A 9,936-nucleotide genomic window follows, 5' to 3' on the forward strand; every position below is an offset into this window, starting at 1 on the left:
CCCACATGCCATCCTGCCAAAGCTAAGCATTTTCCCACCAGGAAGGAAACAGCAATTGTGGTGGCTGGGATCTACTTCAGCTTAACCCCTTCAAGATAGTCTATGGGTAACCTTTCCTCACCCAGGACCTGGAAACCAGTTTTTGATCAAAACCTGCAAATAAAGCCCATCAACTTTGGAAAGATACAGCCTTTAGGCACCTGGCCTTTTCTATTTTTCCATACAGGGATTTCATTCAGTTTCACCCAGGGTGCCATAGTCATCTTCCTCCAACCATGATAGAATAGCAGGAGGGTTTTACACCTTGTCAAGTAAGGCCTACTGCACCTAACCAGCAGGAAGCAGTTACAAAAGAATGACCGTTGTCCTTCAGTGCCCCTTTAAGAATGAAGGTATAAGCTCTCAGGGGGAGATAGAGGCTTTAGAGGGGCTCAGATGGGCACTGGTGAAAGCTCTGTTCTGGCCCTCTCTTCCCTCAAGAAGCCTTTCCACCTGTTTGTTACAGTAGATAGAGGGACAGCATTTGGTTGTTCTGACCCAAATCTGGGGAGGTCAAAGGAGACCTGTAGCCTTCCTTTCCAAAATTTTGGATTCTGTTTCCAGGGAATGGCTTGGTTGCATTCAAGTTGTGACAGCAACTGCTCTCCTGGTAGAAGAGAGCAGGAAGCTCACTTTCAGAGGAGCTTTAGTTGTTAGCACCCCTCACAAGGTCAGGACTATTTTGTCTCAGAAAGCAGGAAGATGGTTGACTCCCAAATTCTGGAGTATGAGGCTATCCTATCAGGAAAAAATGACTTTGTGTTGACTACAGACCATAGCCTAAACCCGGCCTCCTTCCTTTGAAAAAGACCTAACCAAATGAAGGTTCCTGAGCATGATCGTTTGGACCTGATTAAGTATCAAATGCAAATCCGGACTTTCCCCTACACTCAAAGGAAATATTGTTCATAGACAGGTCCTCCAGGGTCCTAGAGGGAAGAAGGCACAATGGCCATGCAATTGTAAGTGGACTAACTTGTGAGGTGAAAGAAGCTGGCTGATTGCCCAATGACTGGTCGGCTCAAACTTGCAAATTGTATACATTAAATCAAGCCCTCAAATTATTAGAGGAAAAGGATGGTATAGTCTAAACGAACTCTAAGTATGCCTTTGGTATAGTCCACACCTTTGGAAAATTTGGGAAGAAAGGGGATTGATTAACAGCAAAGGAAAAGGGCTAGTCCATGGGGAATTAATAAAATAAGTATTGACCAATCTACTCTTACCAGAGAAATACCAATGGTGCATGTAAACAAACACAAGAAACGTCACACATTTGAGACAAAGGGCAATAAGTTAGCAGATGAAGAGTCTAGGGAAGCCTCCCTTAGTCCCCCTTTGAAGTTGATGGTCCTGATACCCTACATTCCTGAAGAGTTTGGGGTCCCCAAATTCCTGAAAAGGAGGTGCAAGAGTTGGAGCAGTTAGGAGCAGCCCTTGATGATCAAGAGAGGTGGCTCCCCCTAGATGGCAGGCAAATGTCAAATAAGCAAATAATAAGAGAGGTATTAGCAGTCTTACACCAAGGGGATCATTGCAGGGTACAAGCCATGTGTGATCTGGTTCTTAAGTATTTTGGATACATGAGCTTTTATAATGTAGCTAAACAAATAAGTGAATGATGTATAATTTGCCAAAAGGTCAATAAGAAAGTCTTAAGGAGGTAAGAAAAAGGGGGAAGGGAGCCGGGCCTCAGGCCATTCCAGAGTATTCAGGTTGATTACACTGAAATGCCCCCAGTGGGCCGGCTAAAGTATGTTCTGACTATTTTAGATCATCTAACAGGATGGTTGGAGGCATATCCTCTGGCCTCAGCTACAGCATTAGGAACTACTAGAATTATCCCTGAACAAATCATTCCTTATTACAGGTTAGTGAAAAATATAGACTCAGACAATGGTAGCCACTTTATCTGCCATGTGCTGCAGAATGTTATGCAAAGCCTGGGTGTCACATGGAACTTCCATACACCTTGGCACCCACCGTCTTCAGGGAGAGTGGAAAGAATGAATCAAACTTTAAAGAGGCATCTTTCTAAATTCGTCTTAGAAAAAAAGTTACCCTGGATTAAGTGCTTATCCATAGCCCTACTGAGGATTAAAACTGCCCCTAGGAAAGAACTGGGAATCTCCCCTTACAAAATGCTTTTTGGCTTGCCTTTTCCTAGGAGGATTGGAGAACTCCCTTCCTTAGAGTCGAGGATCTCTTCCTTAAGAATTATATACTAGCTTTGTTCTCTACTTTGTCATCCCTCAGGCATTGTGGTTTGCTGGCTGAGACCCTACCTCTTGAATTCACTGTCCATCAACACTGACCTGGCAGTTGGGTCCTAATCAAGTCATGGAAAGAGTCCAAACTTCAGCCAACTTGGGAAGGACCCTATCAAGTTTTGTTGACAACTGAAACTGCAGTCTGGGAAGCAGATTTGGCCCAACAGATAGGGCATCTGCCTACCACATGGGTGGTCCAAGGTTCAAACCCAGGGCCTCCTGACCTGTGTGATGAGCTGGCCCACCTGCAGTGCTGATGCGCACAAGGAATGCTCTGCCACGCAGGGGTGTCCCCCGCGTAGGGGAGCCCCACGCACAAGGAGTGCGCCCTGCAAGGACAGCCACCCAGTGCGAAAAAAAGTGCAGCCTGCCCAGGAATGGCACTCCATACATGGAGAGCTGATGCAGCAAGATGATGCAACAAAATGAGACACAGATTCTGGGTGCCGCTGACAAGAATACAAGCAGGCACAGAAGAACACACAGTGAATGGATGCAGAAATTATATACAGCTTTGTTCTCTACTTTGTCATCCCTCAGGCATCCCCCCAGACAGACAACTGGGGTGGGGAGGGGAGAGAAATAAATAAATAAATCTTTTTAAAAAAATTTTTTTAACTTAAAAAAAAAAGAAAGAAACTGCAGTCTGGACAGCAGAAAGAGGCTGGACCCAATATACCCGAGTGAAAGGACCAGTGCCAAAACTGGATGATAAGTAGTACCCAACAACACCGTCCGAGTCCTGGGAAATAACTCCAACCTCAGATCCCTTGAGGATCACTCTGAGAAGGCAATAGTTGGGGGGCATGTCAGGAAAGAGGAGGGAGGGGGACTGGTCAGACTCTGTATCAGTGAACTTTGCAGGAAGATATTCCCTCCACTTAGAGGGTAGGCTATTGCCTACACCCACTTTGCCTAGTTCCTTGGGAGACTGACAGATGAATGATTTAAAGCTCAGTCTCAGAGTGAGAATAATTATACTGGCTATGATGTTCCAGATTCGGGATGCAACAAACCCCATTAAACTGGTAGTAAATGTAACCAAAGGCCTATATTCCCAAACTGTGCACTTTGATGCTTGCCAAGTGATAGATTGTAGGAATTTAGAATACCAGTGGTGGCTGAGTGGGCAAAACAAGTATCTATGCCCAGAGACACTGAGAGGTTATCTCAACATCCCCCTCCCCACCCGTGTCACTTGGTATCATGTGTGGTGGACCAACAAGTATAAGGAGTGGACCGCTGGAAAAGGCAGAGGCTATACTCACTGGAAGCCGCTGGAAGACAAAATAACCTTTTATAAAGGTAATACCCCACCAGATTGCAAAAACCTCCACTGCAACCCAGTGGTAATAACCATTAGAAAAGCAGACAAATACAGCAACAACAGCCGTTAATCTTTCCCTGACAGGGCATATGGGATGGGGGTAGACGTTACAGGTAAAGATCCTCTGGGGAGGTTCCATATGTGAGTCCTTCCTCGGCCTGCAGATATGACATCAACAATGTGGCCTCCAGCTAACCCTTTGGAGATACCAAGGGGAAAATGACCAAAAGCCAGTTCCCCAATTCAGAATGATCCCAAAGCAGTCAGGATACTTAAGGCGGAATATTTAAAGCAAACCATAGAAATAGAAACAGGATACAGGGGCACCAATGCCTAGGTAGAAAGGGTCGAATATACAGTCTGGAGTCTGAACAAAAGTAACTGTTACATTTGTGCAACAGGCCAGCCCACTACTCATATTATACCCTTTCCGTTAGGTATGGAAAGAAAAGCATGAAAGGGAACTTAAGTGCATGGTACTCCTCTTCCAGAATGCTACCCCCCTGGTGAAAATTGTAGTAGGTTGTCCTCTCTCTTCCCTCCTGTCAAAAAGGGAAACATCAAAGCTATACCAGCTTCCTGCCTTGATCCAAGAATTCACTCCACCTGTCTCTCTAGATGGGGAAAAGGGCTCCAGGACCTTGGGAACGTGGCCTTGTATACACAAGTATGGAACATGAGGATAGTACTGCAATTTCTCCAGTTTGGCCATACCCCAAGCAGAACTTTGGGGGTACTGCAGAGAGGGCATCCTCTAACCAGTGTTACCTGAAAAGTGGGGAGGAACCTGTGCTCTGGTTCAATTAGCCATTCCTTTTACCCTGGCATTTGAAAAAGAGGAAGAAACACAAAACCAGGGAAAGAGAAAGGAAAGAAGTTTACCTGGTTCCTTTAATGACCAAATTTATCTAGATAATATAGGAGTTCCCTGGAAAGTCCCAAATGAATTTAAAGCTAGAAATCAGGTAGCTGTAGGATTTGAGTCATTCTTGTTCTGGTGGGTCACCATTAACAAAAAATGTCGATTGGATTAACTATATACATTATATAGTCAACAAAGATTTTATCAATTACACTAGGGATGCAGTTAAGGGAACAGTAGAACAGTTGGATGCTACTAGCGAAAATGGCATGGGAAAATAGAATAACCCTAAACATGATGCTAGCAGAGAAAGGGGGTGTCTGTATTATGATTGGAGGTAGTTTCTATACATTCATCCTCAATAATATGGCCCCATGGGACTATCACCAAAGCCTTGCAAGGCTTAACAGCATTCTCTAAAGAATTGGCAGAAAATTCTGGCACTGACAACCCACTCGTGGGATGGTTAGAGAGCTGGTTTGGAAAATGGAAAGGAGTGGCACTGTCTGTCCCGTCTTCCCTTATCATCATGGCTGGGGTACTCACAGCATCCCATGTGCCTGAAGGTTAGCTCAAAAACTCATTGAAATAGCCCTAACCAAACAGATGCCTATACAGTACAAGCAAAACAATTTATGCCCCCTTAAAGAAGAAGATCTCTGTGATGAAGAATGGGGGGTAGCTCTTACCAAGTTTGAGAAACTAAATTGTGAAAACTAAAAAAAGTCTAGAAGAAAGAGGGAGGATTTGTGAGGAAAAGGTTACATTTAGCTTTCACATGAAGGTGAAGTTAAGCCAGCTCTACAGTTGAAGTGAGGAGGAAAAGGAACTTTAGTAGCTTTGGCACCAAACTTTGAAAGTGGCACCAAGTGAAGGAGGTACCAAATGTGAAGGGCAGTGCCAAATTCAAAAGTGGCGCCACTTTCAAGCCACTGGAATGTAGGGAATGGGAGCAGCAATGAAGAGCGGGAAACCACGTAAGTTAATCAGACCTCTCAGATAGGCTGTAACCTCTGAAGTACCCAATCAACGGGGAACAGGGGAGGGACCTGCATGTCAGGCTTAGGGTATAAATGTTGTTTTTTGTTGTTTGGTGCACCAGCTATTTTATCCAGGTTGTGTGCCTGTTCTTGCAAGATCATTAATAAAATTATTTTCTTCTCCACAATCAGGTAAGCTTTTGTCCTCTTACAGGAGCAGCTTTCTTTCTAACACTTTCTTCACTCAAGGCTATATCAACTCTCAAGGCCTTTGTCAAGATCTAGACTGCCAGGATCTTGATCATCACACCATTTTATAGATGATAATGCTGGCTTACTGCACTGACAACATCATATTGATTTAAGCAGGTAACTGGTATTTGATAACCTAGACATCTTGGAAGGACACATGTGTGCCAGAGATTATAGAATTAGTCCTGCAAAAACTAAGGTACTTACCACCTTAGTGAAATGTCTCAGTTCCAATGGTAACATATCAAAACATACCTTCCATGGTAAAGGACAAGTTTCATCCAGCATCTCAGTCACAAAGAAGCATACCTTTGGGTTTTAGAGGCAACCTACAGGTATACCTTGTTTTATTGCCCTTTACTGTATTCCATTTCACAGATATTGCATTTTTTATGAATTGAAGGTTTGTGGCATCCCTGTGTCAAACAAGTCTAGCAGCACCATTTTTCCAATAGCATATGCTCACTTCATGTCTCTTTGTCACATTTAATTAAGGTATGTACATTGGTTTTTTAGACATAATGGTATTATACACTTAGTAGACTACAACATAGTATAAACACAACTTTTTTTGTCTTTATTTTTTTTTTAATGTTACATTCAAAAAAATGAGGTCCCCATATACCCCCCCACCCCCCTCACCCCACTAAACATAACTTTTATATGCACTGGGAAACCAAAAATTCCTGTGATTCACTTAATTGTGATCTTCACTTGATCGCAGTGGTCTGGAACCAACCCTGCAATATTTCTGCAGTATTCCTGAATGTCTCATTTGCGCATGAGTAAACCATAAGGTTGCCACAAGGGGGCAGTGTGATATCTTGGAAAGCTCCCAGGTTTGGGAGTCAAACAGGCCTGCATGACCTTGAGCCTTTTTTCTCGTAAGTAGAATGAAAATTTAAACTTACCTTCCTCATAATGTTATGGTAACTAGTAAATTAAATAACAGGTAGGAAAATCCTTAAAACACACATCTTCAGGTGTCACCTGCACCACTCTGTTAAGATGATGTAACTCCATGGCAAAATGTTTTTCAGCTCAGAGCAAAAATTGCCCCATAAGACTGTCAGCAATTTTATTTAAATTTTTTGTTGTTGATTTGTATCATGGATACAGAAAAGCATATTAAACATCAATGTGGAGCTTAAAGAATATTTATAATGCAACACCCTCCTGACTAGCACTCAGGTTAGAAATAGAATATTGGCAGGTGGCATTGGATTGGGAAAAGTGGACATGGTGGCTGATGGGTATGGGGAAAGGCAGGAAGAGATGAGAGGTGGAGGCGTCTTTGGGACATGGAGCTGCCCTGGATGGTGCTTCAGAGGTAATCACCGGACATTGTAAATCCTCACAGGGCCCACTGGATGGAATGGGGGAGAGTATGGGCCATGATGTGGACCATTGACCATGAGGTGCAGAGGTGCCCAAAGATGTACTTACCAAATGCAATGGATGTGTCATGATGATGGGAATGAGTGTTGCTGGGGGGGGGAGAGAGGTGGGGTGGGGGTGGTGGGGTTGAATGGGACCTCATATATATATTTTTTTAATGTAATATTATTACAAAGTCAATTTAAAAAAAAAAAGAAATAGAATATTGGCAAAGTGACCACCTATCCTGCACAAGGACACCTTGATGATGGGCAAGTAGGAGCTGAAATCGACTGAGCTTCTACCCAGCGCTGACTTTGGCACAGCTGCACTTCCAGTGGACTTTTGGGCCCCTGGAACCCCTGAATGTTGAAAGGATGAATTAGGGTTATTCTGAGCTCATCCCACCTTACTTCTTTCCTGGGTCAGGCAGATTGCTAGCTCTCCTCCCTGACAGGACATATCACACAGCACCAGAAGGTAGCAACTCCCCATAGTCGATGGTGTCTGGGACAACAACTGCACTAAGCCACTACCCCTCTCTCTTGGGACGGTGCAAAGATCCAAGTATTTGGCAAGAAGGCTTGAATCCCAAATCTACCACTTACTACCTGTGGCCTTTTACAAGTGACTTCAACTCTCCAAGCCAATATTTCCTCACCTGGAAAAATAGGGACAAAAATAGTACCCATCCCAAAAAATAAATAAAAAATAGTACCTACCTCAGAGAGTTGCTGGGATGATTAAATAAGAAAATGTGGGTAAATAGCAGAACATTGTCCAAATATTATTCTTAGGCATCATAATAATCTAATTTTATTCTCACCAGAGTCCTGGTAGTCAGATAAGTCAGCATGATTCCCATTTGTCAGATGAAGAAACTGAGGCTCAAAGCAGTTACATGATCTGCACAGCCATGATGGCAATAATAGTTTCATTTTCTAAACCTTTTTCTCAGTCATTTTACAGAGATGGCAGTTGGCTTTAAGAGGCTGGCTTATAACACTGTGGAGATTCTGGGATTCCAAGGCCCAGAGAGGTCAAATGTCTTACCCAAGGGCACAGTAAGTCAGTGACTGCTCCAGATACAATCCATCCAGAAGTGTACAATCAATGGCATTTGGTATAATCACATAGTTGTGCATTCATCAATCTAATCATTATTAGAACCTTTTCATTATTTCAATAAAAATAATAATGTAAAAAAACAGACAACCAACAAAAACTCATCATCTCTCAATCTATCTAAGCTTCCCCTGCCATACAGAGCTACGGTTCTGTTTCTGTCTCTCTAGTTATTTGTATTTATATTTTGTATAGATGGAGTCAAGTAATATGTAGTACCTTTGTGTCTAGTTTCTTTCCCTTAGAATAGAAAAAAAACAATTCTTGAAGAATATTTATTAATATGGAAAAACATTTGTAAGTGGCTAAGTGAAACAAAATTTATAAAACAGGTACAGTATGATTCCAGGATATATTTATGTAGACCAGCATAGGGAAAAAGTGGGAGGTCTTAACATGCAATGGTAAAAATGCTTATCTCTGGGTAGTAGAATTACAGGTGATTTTTGCATTTTCCCCTTATGCTTTTGTGTGTGTGGTTCTAGATTTCTCCTTTGAGTATGTCTTACTTCTGTGATAAGAACAACAAATATGTGTCTCTGTGTGTATTATACAATTTCAAAACACTGCTATATTAAGAGTCAGGGATCTTGGGCTTGTTGAGACTACACAAGTGCCTTAGCCACCCTCTGAGCTTCAATTTCTATAACTGAAACACAGGGAGGATAACCCCTGCCCCTTTCACCCAGAGGTTCAGAGTCTTTCCTGGTCAAAATGCCTCTCATCTTCTGATCAGCCAAGCTTCTAGGCAGTTGTAAACATCTGCTTGTGTCTCCACTTTCTCCCACCCCAGTAATTAATCCCTCACCCCACTGCAGCCTGCTTTTTGCCCCAACATCTCCAAACTGGATTCTGCAAAGGTCACCAATGGCCTCCTTGTTGCCAAAACCAATGGCATCTACTTGTTCTTTCTCTAGCTATGTCTTTCTCTCTCTAAACCCTTTGTTTCCCCAGCATGGGGCTCCCTCCCTGAAGCATACTCTTCCCTTGCCATCTCTGCAAGACTCACCTTAGTTTCCACAGCGCCTCTAGCTGCTGCTTTTCTGCTTCTTCAGAGGCTCCTGTCCCTTCTCAGAAAGGATTCCCCTAGGTTCTGAGCACCTTTCCTCTCTAGTCTCCCTTGGATGACCCCACCCACACTTGCAACTTCTACCACCACAAGCAGATGGGTTCTCAGGCCCATCTCCAGCCCAGATCTGTCCTGTGAGCTCCAGGTCTGACAGGGAATCCACACAACCACAACCCCCTTCCACACACACTCAGCACATCAGACACTGAGCCCCTCCTCCCCTTCTTCCCATCTCTACCCCACTAATCCTCCTTTATTGTTCACTCTGCAAATGGCCTTCCAGGCGTGGGTCACTCAGGGCCAAATTCCTACCCTTTCCTCCTCCCCTGCCACGTGGAGTTGTCCCCAAGCCGGTCTCGTCTCTCAAGTATTTTTCTAACCCATCCTTCCTCTCCAAACCCGAAATGAAGGCCCCACCACCTCTCCCACAACTGATCAAGACTTTCTCAGTGTCTGCCTCTTGCTGACACTCTACAGCCTTTCAGTGTCGGTTCACCCTCCTGCAGCACCGAAACCCTTCTGAGGACTCTGCCTGGTTCCTGTGTTCAATATGGGATATTGTGGACCTGGGTATCTCTCACCCTGATGATGTCCATGGACTCACCACTGGTCTCCCTCCCTGCACACTCTTTCCC

This window comes from Dasypus novemcinctus, chromosome 9, assembly GCF_030445035.2.
Source record: "Dasypus novemcinctus isolate mDasNov1 chromosome 9, mDasNov1.1.hap2, whole genome shotgun sequence".
Taxonomy (NCBI): Eukaryota; Metazoa; Chordata; class Mammalia; order Cingulata; family Dasypodidae; genus Dasypus; species Dasypus novemcinctus.